The sequence below is a fragment of the Sciurus carolinensis genome, chromosome 3 (genome assembly GCF_902686445.1).
Source record: "Sciurus carolinensis chromosome 3, mSciCar1.2, whole genome shotgun sequence".
In the NCBI taxonomy this organism is placed as follows: domain Eukaryota; kingdom Metazoa; phylum Chordata; class Mammalia; order Rodentia; family Sciuridae; genus Sciurus; species Sciurus carolinensis.
In genome coordinates, this window is record NC_062215.1 from 160,567,065 (window position 1) to 160,585,588 (window position 18,524).

The window sequence follows — 18,524 nt, forward strand, 5'->3', positions numbered from 1 at the left end:
CTCTTTCTCTTCTCTTGTTTCTCTCTGAGACCTTTGTTATCAATTTACCTATGAATGAGGATGGGCAAGAATAAGGATGAAAAGGCGAACCTCAATTCTGACAGCTTTTTCTATTTATAATAGATTTCTAAAATGGTTTGGAGGAAATGATGTGAAATATTTAAAATTTTATCTGTAATTATCTAAAACCTATTTATGATTCTCCTAATTTCCTGGTCATAGAATACAGAGAATAAAGAATAGTTGCTTTTATTTTTGTTTTTAATGTCTTCCTTGGACAACTATCAATGGAAGTAGTTATTTGGACCATAACTACTATTATCAATGTCAATAATAATGTGATGTTTCTGCCAACACAGAACTATTCATAATTCATGATGATCCAACCACAGCAACCACAAATTCTAAGACTATAGCAGCAATATATATTCAATTGAATGAAGTTTGGGTGATTACTTCTGCTCAAAAAGGACTAGGTTTAAGTAAGCAGTTATTTGGAGATTGATGAAATTGTTCAACAATTACCTGAAGTTTGGGATAACAGTTAAGAAGTGACTTGTGGCCTTTTTTGGCGACAGAGAGAAGACTACTATTCTTTATCACGGAAAACTGAAAAGTCATGTTTATCCAAAACTGTTGATTGTACTATAAAGGTATATGTTAATGCATTTAATCATTCCTCAATGTCTCTTGGTCTATAATAAACCAGGTATTAGATCAAAATATTACAGTAAAGGAAGAATGACCAAGCTGACTAATTTTATAATACTTTATAAAACAAATATAGAACTTATGCTGGATGGACCTCCTATTGATTAGGTTAAATAATAGTGTAACTTAATTTCATTTTAGTATTTCTTCTCTTCTCAAGAACATCAGGCCATACTAGGGAGTTGTTGATAGAAAATTTGTTCTAAGAAGGTTTTTCAGGGCTTTAACATCTCTATTTCAGCCAGCAAAACACTCAGCTCAGCTTGTAGTGTCTGAAAATAATGCTTACTGGTTCTTTCTTATACCTAACTTATCTGTCATTTCCTGCAAACTAAAGAGTCCTTCCTTTTGGGAACTGATAGGTTGTTATTAAAATGCCACCCTATCTTCTTAAAATTTACATTTGGCTCTGTGTGGCTGGCAGAATTCGAAAATGACCAGCAATGACACTTGCCTTCCATAACTCCCTCCCCTCAAGTGTGGGCAGAACTTACGATTATCATATCACTCCCTTGATTGTGTTATATTACCTGACAAGAGGAATTTTGTAAATGCAATTTACTTTATTTATCAGTCAACATTGAGCTAATCTAAAAGGAGATTATCCCAGTGGACCTTCTTAATCACATGAGTCTTTTACATTTGGGTCTAAATGTCAAAAACAGAAGTAAAGAAAAATTCAAAACAGCAAATCTACACTTCCATTGGTGTTGATGGCCACATGGTAAAGAGGCCAAGGGGCTATTAACTGCCACACATGTGGCAAAAATTGATATAATGGTCCTACAACTGCAAGGAGGAGAATTCTGTTCAACAACCTGGATGCGCTTGGATGAGGAGCCCAAATCTTATATGAGATGGGAGCCTCAGCTGACATCTTGAGTATGACCACTAGGACAATGAGCAATGAATCCATCCACACTATGATGGGCTTCTGACCCACAAAAACTGCAGAATAAATAATCTGTGTATTTAACTTCAAAGTTTTTGATAATTTGTCACATAGCAATTGAAAACTAATTCATCATATTCTAAGGAGAGAAGGATTGAAAGAAGAACAATGAGGCAAGAGAATAAGAAACATGTAACGGGTCACTCATAGATACGTCACCCTCCAGGTCTCTGTTCTTTAACTTTCCTTGAAGACAGAACCACACTCCTCATTCCTCTGTTCCAATCATTTACTTTCCATGTACAGTATGTGGGGGAAGGGTACACACTGGCACATATTTTCTTCAAATATCTCACACACTCTTTTACCTGTCCCAACATTTTCCATTTTTGCATTGGTAGCCTTTAAAATCATAGTTAACATGCAATCCTAGAAGGATACACGTTTCTTATTAAAATAATCTATTATATCTTAATTTGAAAAATAACAAAATATAACAGTTTTAAATATAAGTAAAATATTTTAACATTCTAGAAGAAGAGGAATCTGAATGTGAATGTGAATATTGGAGTCTTCCCTGCTAGATTGCAGTGTGCTGCTCCAGAGCAAGATGGACCCTGGGGGAATTAACTTCTGCCATTGCTACAGCAGGACTTATAATTCTCATAATTAGATTATGAAAAGTATAATCTAATCGTTGGGTTAATCTGCTGATATGGATTAACTGGGGTTAACTGTAGGCAGGAAGGGTATGGCTGGAGGAAATAGGTCAATGAGTTCATGCCTTGGGGGTTTATATTTTGTCGCTGGTGAGCAAGAGCTCTCTCTGCTTTCTGGTTGCTATGTGGTATTCTGAAGTGCTTTCCTCTGCCATGCCCTTCTACCATGATGTTCTGATGTTCTGATATTCTGCCTCACCTTGGGCCCAGAGCTATGGAGTCTGCTAACTGGGGACTGAACCTTTGAAATGGTGAGCCAAAATCATCTTTTCTTCCTCTATGTTGTTCTTGTCAGCGATTTTGGTCACCTCAATGAAAAGCTGACTAAAATGACATTAAAGAAAAATATCAAGATAATAAACAAAACCTGTCTCTAAGGGACAGAAGAGAATTTTTACTATTCTAATTATAATATGCAGAGTGATTTGTGAACATACTATATTCATTTTTTTTTTGTATAGTGTCACTAAGAGAAAATTTTTAAAAAGAAAGAACAGGTTGAGGTTGAAAATTATGATTGTTATTTAAAAATTTTAGTAGAAAGAGTGGGAAATAGTAAGTATTTAGAAAAATATCTCCTAGAAGGTAGTAAGAGAAAGGGGTGGGGTATGCAGGAGGAAAGAAAGAAAACAAGAGATGGAAAATACAAGAGACATCGGGATCCACTTCAGGGGCCTAATATTCATTCAACAGCAGTACTAGAAATAATAAATTAAATGTCAAAGGGGATAGCAAGTAAATGGTAGAATAAAATTCCCCACAATTGATAGATCCAAGTCTTTAGATTCAAAGAACTCACTCAAAACCCAGCACAATGCATGAATAGGAGACCCACAGATAGAATCACCCTTGAACTATAAATTTTCAAGGAGTCTGCAGAGAAGAAAACTTGTAAATGAAATATTGTAAAGCTTTTGAGATTAAAAAAAATCACTTAGAAAGAAATGTGAATCAGATTAGAGTCTTGACTTCTCATCAGCATCTGCAGATTCTGGGTAAAAAAAAAAAAAAGAATTGAAGTTTTCAATTCTGAAAGAAAATACTTTCCATGTAGAATTCTTTAGCTAGCTAAATTATCAATCTGACAGGATGTTAGAATAAACACATTTTCAGACATTAAAAAAAAAAAGAGTTTACTTTCAATGGGCCCTCTCAGTCCCTTGCTAAGGAACACTCTAGCAAAAGAACTTCCTCTTAACCACAGACAAGAGAAACATATTGTCCAGAAAACAACTGTCCCATTCCAGGACAGAGCTGGAGACATGTTCTAGATCAACTCTGTGCAGACCTGGAAAACAAGTTCCAAGCTCCAGGGCAAAAAGCAGAGTCAGTAGAAGGCTAGATGACATAACTGGAAGTTTTGCCTTTTAATTGGGGAAATAATAAACAAAGTTGGGCAAGAAAAATAATTTAAAAAATTAGAAACTCTAAGAGAAAAACATTTGCTCAAAATCTCATGGTCTTGTGAGAGAAACTAAAATAAATTTACGTTACTGATATGTTAATAAAGCAAAAGTCCATCCCCAGGATGCTCCAACCTCTGAGACACACTTAGAGAAGGGTGTTCCTAGCATGAAGGGCAAATGGATTTTTGCTTTATTAACATGTCAGTTACATGAAGTCAAAGGATAGAATGTGACTCTCTGCAACACTGAGGATATGAAAGGTTTGCTGGCTAATGATGAGATTTGGGAGATGTCATGGGGAAAGGGGTGAGGATGGGAGGGAAATTGAAGGAAAGTTCAGTCTTTAAAATGTACATCTTACAAAACGGCAAGTTGAAAGGTACTGTCAAAAATACTGTCAAGATTGTATCAAACATTAGCAGGAGGAGAAAGCAGAAGAGAGTATGGTAAGAAAAAGTCATCATCTTTCATATGGAGCAACTAACAGATATTGCCTTAGAAAATAAAGCAAAAAATGGGGTTGTACACATGTTCACTAGAGTTGTCAAGCTAAATATAAAAGCAAAATCAAAATCTTGAGCATCGGGTTTCTGGAAAAAGGTGTCAGGAGACATTCTTTTAATTACAGATTCTTCTATATTACTTTTGTTAATATGCATGAGTTAAGAGGAAAAAGCAAATTATTTTAAGTTTGACTGTATTAGGTCATCAGAAACTGGTAGAAAAAAATGAAATTTCGAAGTCAAAGCATAAAATACTTGGCCAAGCACTGCAAATCTGGAACTGTTTGTCCATGTTTTCACAAATAATATTAGATGAAGTTTTAATTTAGGAGTTATATGTCAGTAATTATATTAATATGGCACTCACACACATATAGGCCAACTGAGACAAATGTAGACACAAAGAGTGATAGATTTAAAAATAAATTAAGCTCTTTCTATTTAGTTAACTTATTTTCTACCACAGAATGCCCTCTAAATTGACTTTAAAACTTCGATAAACCTTAAATGAAATAACTGAATGACCCCCCCCATACAATAAATAATTTTGCTGAGTATAGTTAATAAAATTGAATATCTGGCTTACTGAGCTAGAAGAAGGGAGAATGAACAATGAGATGGATAAAACCCAGCAATGATAGTGAGATGAGCTTACTCAGAATGCAGTTCAGAATCCCAAACCCAGCCATATGCAAACAGACTTGTGAAGAACAAGTGGGTTTTTTGTTCTCTTACCTTAATAATAGTGGGTTTCCATTTCCACTATAGAACTTTTCTTTTTTTCTTAACCCATATACTTTCACTAAAAGCACATTTATCATCAAGTACCATTTATTGAAAATACTGTTCTATATTCAAGAGAGCATCAGTATATATTGAAAAAGGAAGATATGTGTAGATGCTGTGCATTTGAATGACCTTTCAAAACCTTACTTTCTTGTGTAGAGGAGATAACACTTAATAAAGTCAAAGTCCTCTCAATTGTTTAACTTTTAAAAATCAGAATGTCATAGCTTTGAAGTATTTGAAATAAAAACTGGCTTTCCTAGTACGGTGGAAGCTTCAACTTGACTTTGCTTTTAAAGCTTTAAAAATCAAAAGACTTTTAGTTTGGGTATAGAATTCCTAGCTTTTTATAGATATGAATTGCTTGGAGAAATTATCATTTTTACTACTGTAATATGAACTTTTGACAGGTTCTTTTGAAAATCTTCTTTATTGAATAGGATTCTATGCCTTTCTTTAACATTAGCCAGAAGCAAGGTCAATGTTTTTAAAGTTTAATGTTTCCCTTATTTTTAATAAATAATGGATTTTTCTAACATGATCTTATCTGAAGTCTCATCCAAACCATAGTTCATGTAGTGTGTAACATGGGAATTTAATATAAGCATTTCCGTATGCATGACTCTCTCTTCTTCCTGTTGAATAACATTCAAACCTGGAATCACTTGAAACTTGCTTGCATTTCTGACCAAAGCTATATCTGATGTCATCCCTGACAACCAAGAAAACAGACCATCTTGAACTACTGTTCCAAATTATCTTGCTCCTCACTCCTGTACCTCCCCTTTGTTCTTGGAACTGGAATTTTACTTTATGCACATTTGACTAAAGCATCCTCTTGTACCTCAGTTGAAATGAAGGGGGTCTTGCTTTTTCCTAGCTGCTTATTTATTCATTGACCCTTTATCAATACTTATTGCTTGGCTATTATATTCCAGGTACTTGCACTTTGCTAGACTGTCATGGGGAACAGTAATCCTCTTAGTGAACTTAAAGTCCAGCAGGAGGGGACTTGAAAGTTGCTAGTCTTATTTGATTCATGAGCCCAGTGTCCCAGCTCTGCTTCCTGAACCAGTCCTTCTGATGCTCCTAGGGCTGGAGTCCTACCCAGAGCCCAGTCCCTCCACAGTTGGGTGTCAATAGCTTCTGACAGATTGTTGAAGGTGACTTACCATTTGTCTGGACTTGACATTTGACTGTTATCTGCTGTTAGTCCCTGTCTTGATCACAGAGGCAGATCCTATGAATATTTCTGAGTTCTTGGATGTGATAATTCCCATTCTGTCTGTGTTAGTGACAAGCAATTAAACCACTTCCATCAAAATCTCCGCTTTCCCTTGGCCTCCTTTCCCACTGTCTCTGCCTTAACTCGTACTCTTTTTATCTCTTGCCTGGACAAAAATTTCTCTTGAACAGCTTGCTATCTTCTACTCCAATGTATAATAATCTTTCTGCTCTATTAAAAACATTACTATAACTCAAATAAAAAATGCATGGATCCTAGTGTGCAGTTTTCTTATTTATTAAAAAGTAAATAAATACCTGCAACCTCTACTGAAGTCTAGAAATAAACATTATCAGCATCTCAAAAGCCACCCACAGGCCCACTCTCAAATTCTTTCTGCTCCCTCTTTTCCAGAGGTAACACATCCTGACTGCGAACACCATATAATGGTTTGGCTGGGTTTTGAACTGCAGACAAATAAATGAGCATCATATGTACCCAATTTCTCATGTTCAACATCACATCTGAGAGATTCATTCATATTTTTGCATCTAGGTGTAGTATTCAGTTTTATTGCTATGCAGAGTTTTCTATACATATGCTACAAATTATTTATCCATCATGCTGTTCACTAACATTTTAGTTGTTTGCAGGTTAACTTTTAATAAATGAGGCAACTATAAGCAATCATGTGCAGATTTTTGGTGAACATGTTCATGCAAATGTGTTGGGTAATGATTAGGTGTGATATATTTTGTCATGGGGTATGTATATGTTTTACTTTGATCACTAATGCCAAATGGTTATCTAAAGGGGTGGTGCCCAGTATACAAACCAGTAATATATGTACTATCAAGCACTTAGTCTTGTCAATCTTTCAAATCTTACCATTCCAGTGGGTGTGTATTAAGGTTTCATTACAGGTTTTAATGTTCACTTTCACTTTTCTTTTTTTTTTTTTATTTTTTGGTACTGGCTATTAAACCCAGGGGCACTTAACCACTGAATCCCCAGCCTTTTTGTATTTTGAGACAGGGTCTCACTAAGTTGAAGTAGAGCCTCTCTAAACTGCTGAGGCTGGCTTTGAACTCGTGCCTTAGTCTCCCAAGCCACTGGCATTACAGGTGTAAACCACCACGGCTGGATTGATGTTTACTTTCCTGATGACTGATGAGGTGGTGCACATTTTCGAATATTTACTGGTCATTTTTGGTATCATCTTTTAGAACAGTAATTGGTTTCAGTCTCTTGTTTATATTTCTTTTGGTTTTATTTTTCTTTTTCCTTTCTTTTTTTATTCAGTGCTATGGATCAAACCCAGTGCTTCACACATGCCAGGCAGACAGTCGACCACAAAACCAGATCCCTAGAGGTTTCTGCAATGCTCTTATATCATAGCCAAAATTCTTTGATACGGCTATTAAAAGATGAGGTCTGTGTTCCCTCCTCTAGAATATCTACAGATCGGTGATTTCTTTTATAATAGAAAACTGAGAAAAAGACCATGCATCTTCCACATTATTGATTAGAAACTTTGCTTTTGGAGCCCTGAACCACAACGAAAGAAGCCTAACTACCCTGATGTTATAGTTCTTTTTTTTTTAATTTAAAATATTTTTTTATTTTTTATTTATTTTTTGTTCTTACAGACTGCATTTTGACTCATTGTACACAATGGGGTAAATTTTTTATTTCTATGATTGTGCACTATGTAGATTCATACCATTTGTGTAATCATAGGGTAATGATGTCTGTCTCATTCCACCATTTTTCATATCTCCCCTCCCTCTCATTTCCCTCTACGTAATCTAAAGTTCCTCCATTCTTCTCTCACCCTCTACTACCCCACCCCCATTGTCCGTCATCATCTACTTACCAGGGAAGACATTTGGCCTTTGGGTTTTTGGGACTGGTTTATTTTGCTTAGCATGATATTCCCCAATTCCATTCATTTCTTTGCAAATGCCATAATATTATTCTTCTTTATGGCTGAATAATATTCCATTGTGTATATATACCACAGTTTCTTTATCCATTCATCTGTTGAAGGGCATCTAGGTTGGTTCCACAATCTAGCTATTGTGAAGTGAGCTGCTATAAACATTGATATGACTGTGTTACTGTAGTATGCTACTTTTAAGTCCTTTGGGTATAAATTGAGGAATAGAATAACTGGTTCAAATGGTGGGTCCATTTCAAGTTTTCTGAGGATTCTCCCCACTGCTTTCCAGGGTGGCTGCACCAATTTGCAACTTCACCAGCAATGAATGAGTGTACCTTTTCCCCCACATCCTCGCCAACATCTATTATTGTTTGTGTTCTTGATAATAGCCATTCTAATTGGAATAAGATGAAATCTGAGAGTTGTTTTAATTTGCATTTCTCTAATTACTAGAGATGTTGAACACTTTTTCATATATTTATTAATCACCTGTATGTCTTCTTATGTAAAGTGTCTGTCCAGTTCCTAGGCCTGTATATTTATTGGGTTCTTTGTATTTTTGGTGTAAAGTTTTGTAAGTTCTTTATAAATTTTGGAGATTAGTGCTCTATCTGAAGTGCGTGTGGAAAAAATTTTCCCCCATTCTGCAGGCTCTCTTTTCACATTATTGATTGTTTCTTGTGCTGAGAAAAAACTTTCTAGTTTGAATCTGTCCCATTTATTGATTCTTGCTTTTATTTCTTGTGCTATGGGGGTCTTGTTAAGGAAGTCTGGTCCTAAACAAATGTGATGGAGATTCAGTTCTACTTTTTCTTCTGTTTGGTGAAGGGTCTCTGTCTAATTCCTATGTCCTTGATCCATTTTGAGTTGAGTTTTGTACAGGGTGAGAGATAGAGGTTTAATTTTATTTTACTGCATGTGGATTTCCAGTTTTCCCAGCACCATTTGTTGAACAGGCTATTTTTTCCCCATTGCATGTTTTTTGTTCCTTTGTCTAGTATGAGGTGACTGTATTTATGTGGGTTTGTCTTTGCTGACACTATGGTTTTAAAGAGGTCATTTGTATGCACACCAACTGACATCAAGTCCACTCTTTCAGCCATTCCCAACAAGTACCAGACATTTGAGTGAAGTTGTTTTGGACCCTCAAGACTAGTTCATTCATCAAATGAAAACACTGAATAGCCTCCAGTGATACCACGTGAACAAAAGAATTATCTAGAAGAATCAACATGTTCTACCTTTCTGATTCATAAAAATCATGAATCATAAAATGGATATTTTGAAGCCCTTACGTTTTGGGTTAGTTTGTTATGCCATAGTAGAGAAATAGAATTTGGTAACTGAAGGTGAGATGATACTAAAATAAAACTGAAAACATGTGGCATTAGTTTTGAAAATGGCCAGCAGTCTTGAGGATTCTATTGTGAAGATTCAAAAGAAAATGAGGAAATTCTAAGAATTATCATTGGAGCTGTAGGAAGGAGTTGTTGGTTGTACAGCGGGGGATGGTTTGACAATAGTGTTGTCAGTGGCAAAGTGACAAAGAGGGAATGTACCTAGTAAATCCAGTGATCAAGTTGAGGAGACTTCTGAAGGATGTTGAAGATCTGACTGGACTTATTGTTGTTCTGCAGAGAGTTTCCTGGTTTTCCTGGATCTTTAACTTGTATCTTCCAACAAATTTGGGAAAATGTCAAGTAATATTTCTTCAAATGCTTTTTCTGCCCCATTTCTTTTTTCTTCTCTTCTGCAACGCCACCTGCAAAAATAATTGACCCTCCAATATTGTCCCACAGGTCCCCGAAGTTCTGATATTTTGGGAGCGATTTTACTTCTCTTTATTGTTCATATTAAATACTTTTTATTATTCTGTTTGCACTAGTCCTCTCTTTCCTTTGTCAAGTCTTTTCTGCTGTCAAGTATATCCAGGGAATTTTTATTCCATATGATACATTGCTCAGTTCTAGAATGTTCCTTTCTACTTAAGCCTAGTAGCAGGTATCAAAAGAACCATCCTCAGTGGGTGATAGGTATTTGTCATTTGAGGGACACAGGAATTATTTTCTGACTTATGCTTGGAAAAATTTGAAACCAAGAGGCTATGTAGAGTTGACAAAAGAATAGAAAGAAGAACAAAAAAGGAAGCTAACTTAAACCGGGGCTGGGAGGGAGCTTCACTCCCACAGAAAGAGGCAACATTGTCTGCATGTCATCTCCCCAAAGGACTCAGATTCATTTTAAGAGGTAGTATGCCTAAAAGAATCTTCTGGATACCATGTGATGATGACATGGAAATGAACTTTTGGAAGCTCGAAAACTGAAGAGGTCTTTGTAGCCAGGAGGAATAAAGGCAGTGTCAGGTCACCTGAATCTGCAATAGGCATTCCAACTCCAACAAGAGACTTCTAAGAAATCGCCAAAGGAAACCCATGAAAGAAAGAAATCTTCCTCTGAGCTCGATCTGGTGTTGTCCCCCAAACATCAGTTTAAAAAGAATTAGGGGCGATCCAAGATGGCGGCCTAGAGGGAGACTGCACCCCCGGTCGCTCCACAACCCAGGAGTTAAGAAGGGGAGGCATTGAGAGACTCGGACTGAAGTGGAGCCACGGGTGAGTCTGCCCACTGGGTAAAGCTCGGCCCGGGTGGCAGGCCCAGATAGAGGTGGCTTATCGGAGCCGGGCAGGGCAGCTTGAGTCTTCCCAAGGTAGTCTTCCACACTCCGGCAGTGGGCTCTTTCCACACGGCCAGCTGCACGGTGCAGGCCCACAGTGAGAGCATTTCCGCACAGAGCCAGTTCCAAAACGTGGAACCAGTAGGGGGCTAGGGGCAGTATTCTTCGAATGAGCTGCTTTAACAGATTCCTCCAAGACATCAGGCTACTGAAGGCTGGGAGGTGATACACTGGAAATCTACTGGGACACTATAAGCCAATAGTGGAAAACTGCAATATCTCAGGGTCCCACTGACAACTGACCATTATGAGAAAACAAGGGAAGAAAATGTCCCAAACAAACCTAGATACTACATCAATAAAACCCAATGACAGCAGACCAGAAGAAATGTCAGAAAGGGAGTTCAGAATGTACGTAATTAAAACGATCAGGGAAGCTAATGAGGAGATGAAAGAGCAAATGCAGGCATTGAAGGAGGAGATGAAAGAGCAAATGCAGGCATTAAATGATCGCACCAATCTAAAGTTAAAAGACCAAATACGGGAAGCAAGAGATCATTTCAATAAAGAGTTAGAGATACTGAAAAAAAACCAAACAGAAACCCTTGAAATGAAGGAAACAATAAACCAAGTTAAAAACTCCATAGAAAGCATAGCCAATAGGATAGAACACCTGGAAGACAGAACCTCAGACATTGAAGACAAAATATTTAACCTTGAAAACAAAGTGGAACAAACAGAGAAGATGGTAAGAAATCATGAACAGAATCTCCAAGAACTATGGGATATCATGAAAAGGCCAAATTTGAGAATTATTGGGATTGAGGAAGGCTTAGAGAAACAAACCAAAGGAATGAACAATCTATTCAATGAAATAATAACAGAAAATTTCCCAAATCTGAAGAACGAAATGGAAAACCAAGTACAAGAGGCTTATAGAACTCCAAACATACAAAATTACAACAGACCCACACCAAGGCACATTATTATGAAAATACCTAACATACAAAATAAAGACAGAATTTTAAAGGCCGCGAGAGAAAAGAATCAAATTACATTCAGAGGGAAACCAATAAGAATATCAGCAGATTTTTCAATCCAGACCCTAAAAGCTAGAAGGGCCTGGAACAACATATACCAAGCCCTGAAAGAAAATGGATGCCAACCAAGAATCTTATACCCAGCAAAACTTACCTTCAAATTTGACGATGAAATAAGATCCTTCCATGATAAACAAAAGCTAAAGGAATTTACAAAAAGAAAGCCAGCATTACAGAACATTCTCAGCAAAATATTCCATGAGGAAGAGATGAAAAACAACGATGCAAATCAGCAACAGGAGGCGCTAGCCTAAAGGAATAGCCAAATAAAGGAGAAACCGAATCATGTCAAAAACAAATATGAGTCAATTGACTGGGAATACAAATCATATCACAATAATAACCCTGAATGTTAATGGCCTGAATTCATCAATCAAAAGACACAGACTGGCAGATTGGATTAAAAAGAAAAATCCAACAATATGCTGCCTGCAAGAGACACATCTCATAGAAAGAGACACCCATAGACTAAAGGTGAAAGGATGGGGAAAAACATACCATGCACATGGACACAGCAAAAAAGCTGGAGTATCCATCCTCATCTCAGATAATGTGGACTTCAAACCAAAACTAGTCAGAAGGGATAAAGAAGGACACTACATGCTGCTTAAGGGAAGCATAAATCAGCAATACATAACAATCATAAATATCTATGCCCCGAACATTGGCTCATCCACGTACGTCAAACAAATCCTTCTCAATTCCAGAAATCAAATAGACCACAACACAATAATACTAGGCGATTTTAACACACCTCTCTCACCACTGGATAGATCGTCCAAACAAAAATTGAATAAAGAAACTATAGATCTCAACAACACAATCAGCAATTTAGACTTAACGGACATATATAGAATATACCATCCAACACAGAATGAATACACTTTCTTCTCAGCAGCACATGGATCCTTCTCTAAAATAGACCATATTTTATGCCACAAAGCTACTGTTAGTAAATACAAGAAGATAGAGATACTACCTTGCACTCTATCAGATCATAATGGATTGAAATTAGAAATAAATGACAGAATAAAAAACAGAAACTTCTCCAATACCTGGAGACTAAATAATACACTATTATATGATGAATGGATAACAGAAGACATCAGGAGGGAAATAAAAAAATTCTTAGAAGTAAACGAGAACAAAGACACATCATATCAAAATCTCTGGGACACTATGAAAGCAGTACTTAGAGGAAGATTTATTTCATGGGGTGCATTCAAAAAAAGAAGTAGAAATCAACAAATAAACGAGTTAACACTACAGCTCAAAGCACTAGAAAAAGAAGAGCAGACCAATACCAAAAGTAGTAGAAGACAGGAAATAGTTAAAATCAGAGCCGAAATCAACGAAATCGAAACAAAAGAAACAATCAGAAAAATTAATAAAATAAATAGTTGGTTCTTTGAAAAAATAAATAAAATTGATAAACCCTTAGCCACACTAACAAAGAGAAAGAGGGAGAAAACTCAAATTACTAAAATTCGGAATGAACAAGGAAACATCACAACAGACACGAGTGAAATACAAAACATAATTAGAAGCTATTTCGAAAATCTATACTCCAACAAAACAGAAAACCTTGAAGACATCAACAAATTTCTAGAGACATATGAACTACCTAAAATGAACGAGGAGGACATACACAACTTAAATAAACCAATTTCAAGCAATGAAATAGAAGAGGTCATCAAAAGCCTACCAACAAAGAAAAGTCCAGGACCAGATGGATTCTCAGCCGAGTTCTATAAAACCTTTAAAGAAGAGCTCATTCCAATACTCCTCAAATTATTCCATGAAATAGAAGAGGAGGGAACCCTACCAAACTCGTTCTATGAAGCCAATATCACCCTGATACCTAAACCAGACAGAGACACATCAAGGAAAGAAAATTTCAGACCAATATCCTTAATGAACATCGATGCAAAAATTCTCAACAAAATTTTAGCAAATCGCATACAAATATATATTAAAAAGATAGTGCACCACGATCAAGTGGGTTTTATCCCAGGGATGCAAGGTTGGTTCAACATTCGGAAATCAATAAATGTCATTCACCATATCAACAGACTTAAAGTGAAGAATCACATGATTATTTCAATAGATGCAGAAAAAGCATTTGATAAAATACAGCATCCCTTCATGCTCAAAACACTAGAAAAAATTGGGGTAATGGGAACATTCCTAAACATTATAAAGGCCATCTACGCTAAGCCCATGGCTAATATCATTCTAAATGGTGAAAAACTGAAAGCGTTCCCCCTAAAAACTGGAACAAGGCAGGGATGCCCTCTTTCACCCCTTCTATTCAACATCGTCCTTGAGACTCTAGCCAGAGCAATCAGACAAACCAAAGAAATTAAAGGGATACGAATAGGAAAAGAAGAACTCAAACTATCCCTGTTCGCTGATGACATGATTATATATTTAGAAGAACCTGGAAATTCCACCAGAAAACTTTTAGAACTCATAAGTGAATTCAGTAAAGTAGCAGGTTACAAGATCAATGCTCATAAATCCAATGCATTTTTATACATAAGTGATGAATCTTCAGAAAGAGAAATTAGGAATACTCCATTCACAATAGCATCGAAAAAAATAAAATACTTGGGAATCAATCTCACAAAAGAGGTGAAAGACCTCTACAATGAGAACTACAGAACACTAAAGAAAGAAATTCAAGAAAACCTTAGAAGATGGAAAGATCTCCCATGTTCCTGGATAGGCAGAATTAATATCGTCAAAATGGCTATACTACCTAAAGTTCTATACAGATTCAATGCAATTCCAATTAAAATCCCAATGATGTACCTCGCAGAAATAGAGCAAGCAATTATGAAATTCATCTGGAAGAATAAAAAACCTAGAATAGCTAAAGCAATCCTCAGTAGCAAGAGCGAAGCAGGGGGTATTGCAATACCACATCTTCAACTCTACTACAAAGCAATAGTAACAAAAACGGCATGGTATTGGTACCAAAATAGACAGGTAGATCAATGGTACAGAATAGAGGACATGGACACAAACCCAAATAAATACAATTTTCTCATACTAGACAAAGGTTCCAACAATATGCAATGGAGAAAAGATAGCCTCTTCAACAAATGGTGCTGGGAAAACTGGAAAACTATATGCAATAGAATGAAACTAAACCCCTATCTCTCACCCTACACAAAACTCAACTCAAAATGGATCAAGGACCTCGGAATCAGACCAGAGACCCTGCATCTTATAGAAGAAAAAGTAGGTCCAAATCTTCAACTTGTTGGCTCAGGATCAGATTTCCTTAACAGGACTCCCATAGCACAAGAAATAAAAGCAAGAATAAACAACTGGGATAGATTCAAACTAAAAAGCTTTCTGTCAGCAAAGGAAACTATCAGAAATGTGAAGAGAGAGCCTACAGAGTGGGAGAATATCTTTGCCAACCATACCTCAGATAGAGCGCTAATTTCCAGAATCTATAAAGAACTCAAAAAACTCTACACGAAGAATACAAATAATCCAATCAACAAATGGGCTAAGGAAATGAACAGACACTTCACAGAAGAAGATGTACAAGTAATCACCAGATATATGAAAAAATGTTCAACATCCCTAGTAATAAGGGAAATGCAAATCAAAACTACCCTAAGATTTCATCTCACCCCAATTAGAATGGCGATTATCAAGAATACAAGCAACAATAGGTGTTGGCGAGGATGTGGTGAAAAAGGAACACTCATACATTGCTGGTGGGGTTGCAAATTAGTGCAACCACTCTGGAAAGCAGTATGGAGATTCCTCAGAAAGCTTGGAATGGAAACACCATTTGACCCAGCTATCCCACTCCTTGGCCTATACCCAAAGGACTTAAAATCAGCATACTACAGAGATACAGCCACATCAATGTTCATTGCTGCTCAATTCACCATAGCCAGATTGTGGAACCAACCTAGATGTCCTTCAGTTGATGAATGGATAAAGAAACTGTGGCATATTTATACAATGGAATATTACTCCGCAATGAAGAATGATAAAATTATGGCATTTGTAGGCAAATGGTCGAAATTGGAGAATATCATGCTAAGTGAGATAAGCCAATCTCAAAAAACTAAAGGACGAATGATCTCGCTGATAAGCGGATGAGGACATATAATGGGGGGTGGGAGGGGCTAGCATTAGGTTTAGGGTTAGGTTTAGAGTTAGGCTAAGGAGAGCAGTAAGAATGAAGGAAAGAAGGACTGTGTAGAGGGAAAAGAGGGGTGGGAGGGGTAGGAGGGGTGGGAGGGGTGGGGGGGAGGGGAAAAATATAATAAACATCATTACCCTATGTAAACGTAAAAAAAAAAAATAAATAAATAAAAAAAAATAAAAATAAAAAAGGAAAGGTTTCAGAGATTTCAAAAAAAAAAAAAGAATTAGGGTGAGGAAAGAAAGTAGAACTGAACCAGACACCCTGTCTTAGTCCATTTTCTATTGCCAGTACCATAACACCATAGATGAAGAAAGTTTTAAGGAAAGGGACTATTTTGGCTCATCATTCCAGTTCAAGTTCAGAGGGCTACACCAAGCGATGGTCTTCTTGCTGGTAAAGTCTCTAGATAGTACACAGCATTAAATGCCCAGAGACAGGGAGGACATGCATATGTGTTCTGGCCTCCCTCTTTTAATGGAGCCACTGGTACTCAGTCATGGGGTCTTCACTCTGATGACATTATTTGATCCTAATCACCTCCCAAAGACTCCACTTCTGAACACCATTGTCTGATACAGTTTACACCTAGTTCATATCTCACAATGGGGATTAAATTGGGGTATGACCTTTGAAGGGGACAAACTATACTCAAACTGAAGAAAGCCCCTCTTCCACTGCAAGTATCCAGCCTGTTGCAGGACTGAGATGGGACAAGGAGAGAAGCATTAATTAGATCAGAATAGGGATTTTGATACCATTTGGGAATAGGAATAGGTAATCCATAGGTTGGAATGTTTTATTGTAATCTTACAGTGATCAGAAAAGCTATAGAGTGTACCTAATGTTTAAGCTAAGATCGGGGGTGGGGGGGGAATGCACAAAGCAAAATTGAAATTATTAAAGGAGAAAGAATAAGGAGTCTCTGTGTGTGTGTGTGTGTGTGTATGTGTGTGTGTGTGTGTGTGTGTGTGTGTGTCTGTGTGTGTGTGTTAGTCAGCATTTTGTCATTGTGACCAAAATATCTGACACAGATAACTTGGAGAAGAGGTTTACTTTGGTTCACAACTTCAGAGGTTCAGAGGTTTAAGTCCCTTGTCAGCCAGCTCCATTGCTGTAGGCCTGAGTGTGAGATAGGACTTCATGGAAAAAGGAAGTGGCCAAGGAAAGCTGTTCAGCTCATGACAGCCAGAAAGGAGAGAGAGAGAGAGAGAGAGAGAGAGAGAGAGAGAGAGAGAATATATATGAATGTGTGGGGAAGGGGTCAGCGATAAGATACAGATCCCAAAGTTATGCCCCCAGTGACTTACTTCCTGCAACAATGTCTCACCTGCCTGTCTTTCCACCACTCCCCATAGTCCATTCATCTGCCACTAGATTAATCCACTGATAAAGTAAGAGCCCACAGGATACAACCACTTCCCAAAGTCCCACCTCTGGACATTGCTGCCTTAGAGACCAAGCCTTAAAAAGTGGGCATTTACGGGACATTCCAGATGCAAACCATGAGTGTATGCGCACGAGTGTGCGTGCACTCCTTCGACAGTATTTTAGGACCACTTCTATTACTTCTATGTCCAAATGTGAAAGGTATCTATAGTCTGTAAAGTCCAAGATTAAGGCATCAGCAGATTTAGTGTCTGGGGAGGGCCCATTTCCTGACCCTAGATGGCTGCTTCTTGTGCCATATGTTGAAGGGGGCAAACAAGCTCCCTCAGGTCTCTTTTATAAGGTAATTAATGTCATTCCTGAAAGCCCAGCTCTCATGAAGCAGTCGTCTCCTGAAGACTTCACTTCTTAACACCATCATGTTGGGGGTTATGATTTCAACACATGAATTTGGAAAGGACACCAACATTCCAAACCTAGCAATAAGTTCATGTTTTTATTCCATTAGTAAACAAGTATCCCAGGAATTTTAATAGGGTCTTGAGGGTCTTCACCAGGTGTGCTGTTTGAATTTTGGTGATATGACACATTAGAAAGACCAAAAATTTTATTATGTGATGCACTTGAAAATTCCCAAATGCTTTCATAGCATTTCTCTTAAAGAAATTTTGTCTTTATTGGGATTTTCCTTAGTCTTAAATCCTGTCAGGGTACTCAGAGCTCAGCAATATAATACTAGTTACCCAAGAGATTTAATTTTTTCCCTCAAGTCTTCCTCTGTGTGTGTAGTGTGTGTGTGTGTGTGTGTGTGTGTGTGTGCGCAAGTGTGTTTAACTTTGTACTCTCTAGCATTTTCTTCTTTCTTCTTTGGGTCTTGCTTACAGCATTTTGTGTGCTCTAAAGTTTGTATTTTTTTAGACTGACATTTCAAAATATACTTTTAAAATCTATGAGCTTTGCTTCTCCCTTTCTATTTATATTTTTGCCCTTTTATTGCTCG

General features: G+C 37.1%; 1 protein-coding gene and 1 long non-coding RNA gene across 2 annotated transcripts in view; one reads left to right on the forward strand and one right to left on the reverse strand.

Annotated features, from left to right (window-relative positions):
• The window catches only part of LOC124980735 (uncharacterized), a 30,054-nt gene extending 20,135 nt beyond the window's left edge, over positions 1-9,919 (reverse strand). The window contains exon 1 of the long non-coding RNA XR_007107864.1: positions 9,744-9,919. This is a non-coding gene — a long non-coding RNA (uncharacterized LOC124980735). The remainder of the gene's footprint in view (positions 1-9,743) is intronic.
• Positions 1-18,524, forward strand: part of Spag16 (sperm associated antigen 16) — a 1,066,789-nt gene that overhangs the window by 984,615 nt on the left and 63,650 nt on the right. The gene's annotated exons all lie outside the window — the stretch shown is intronic.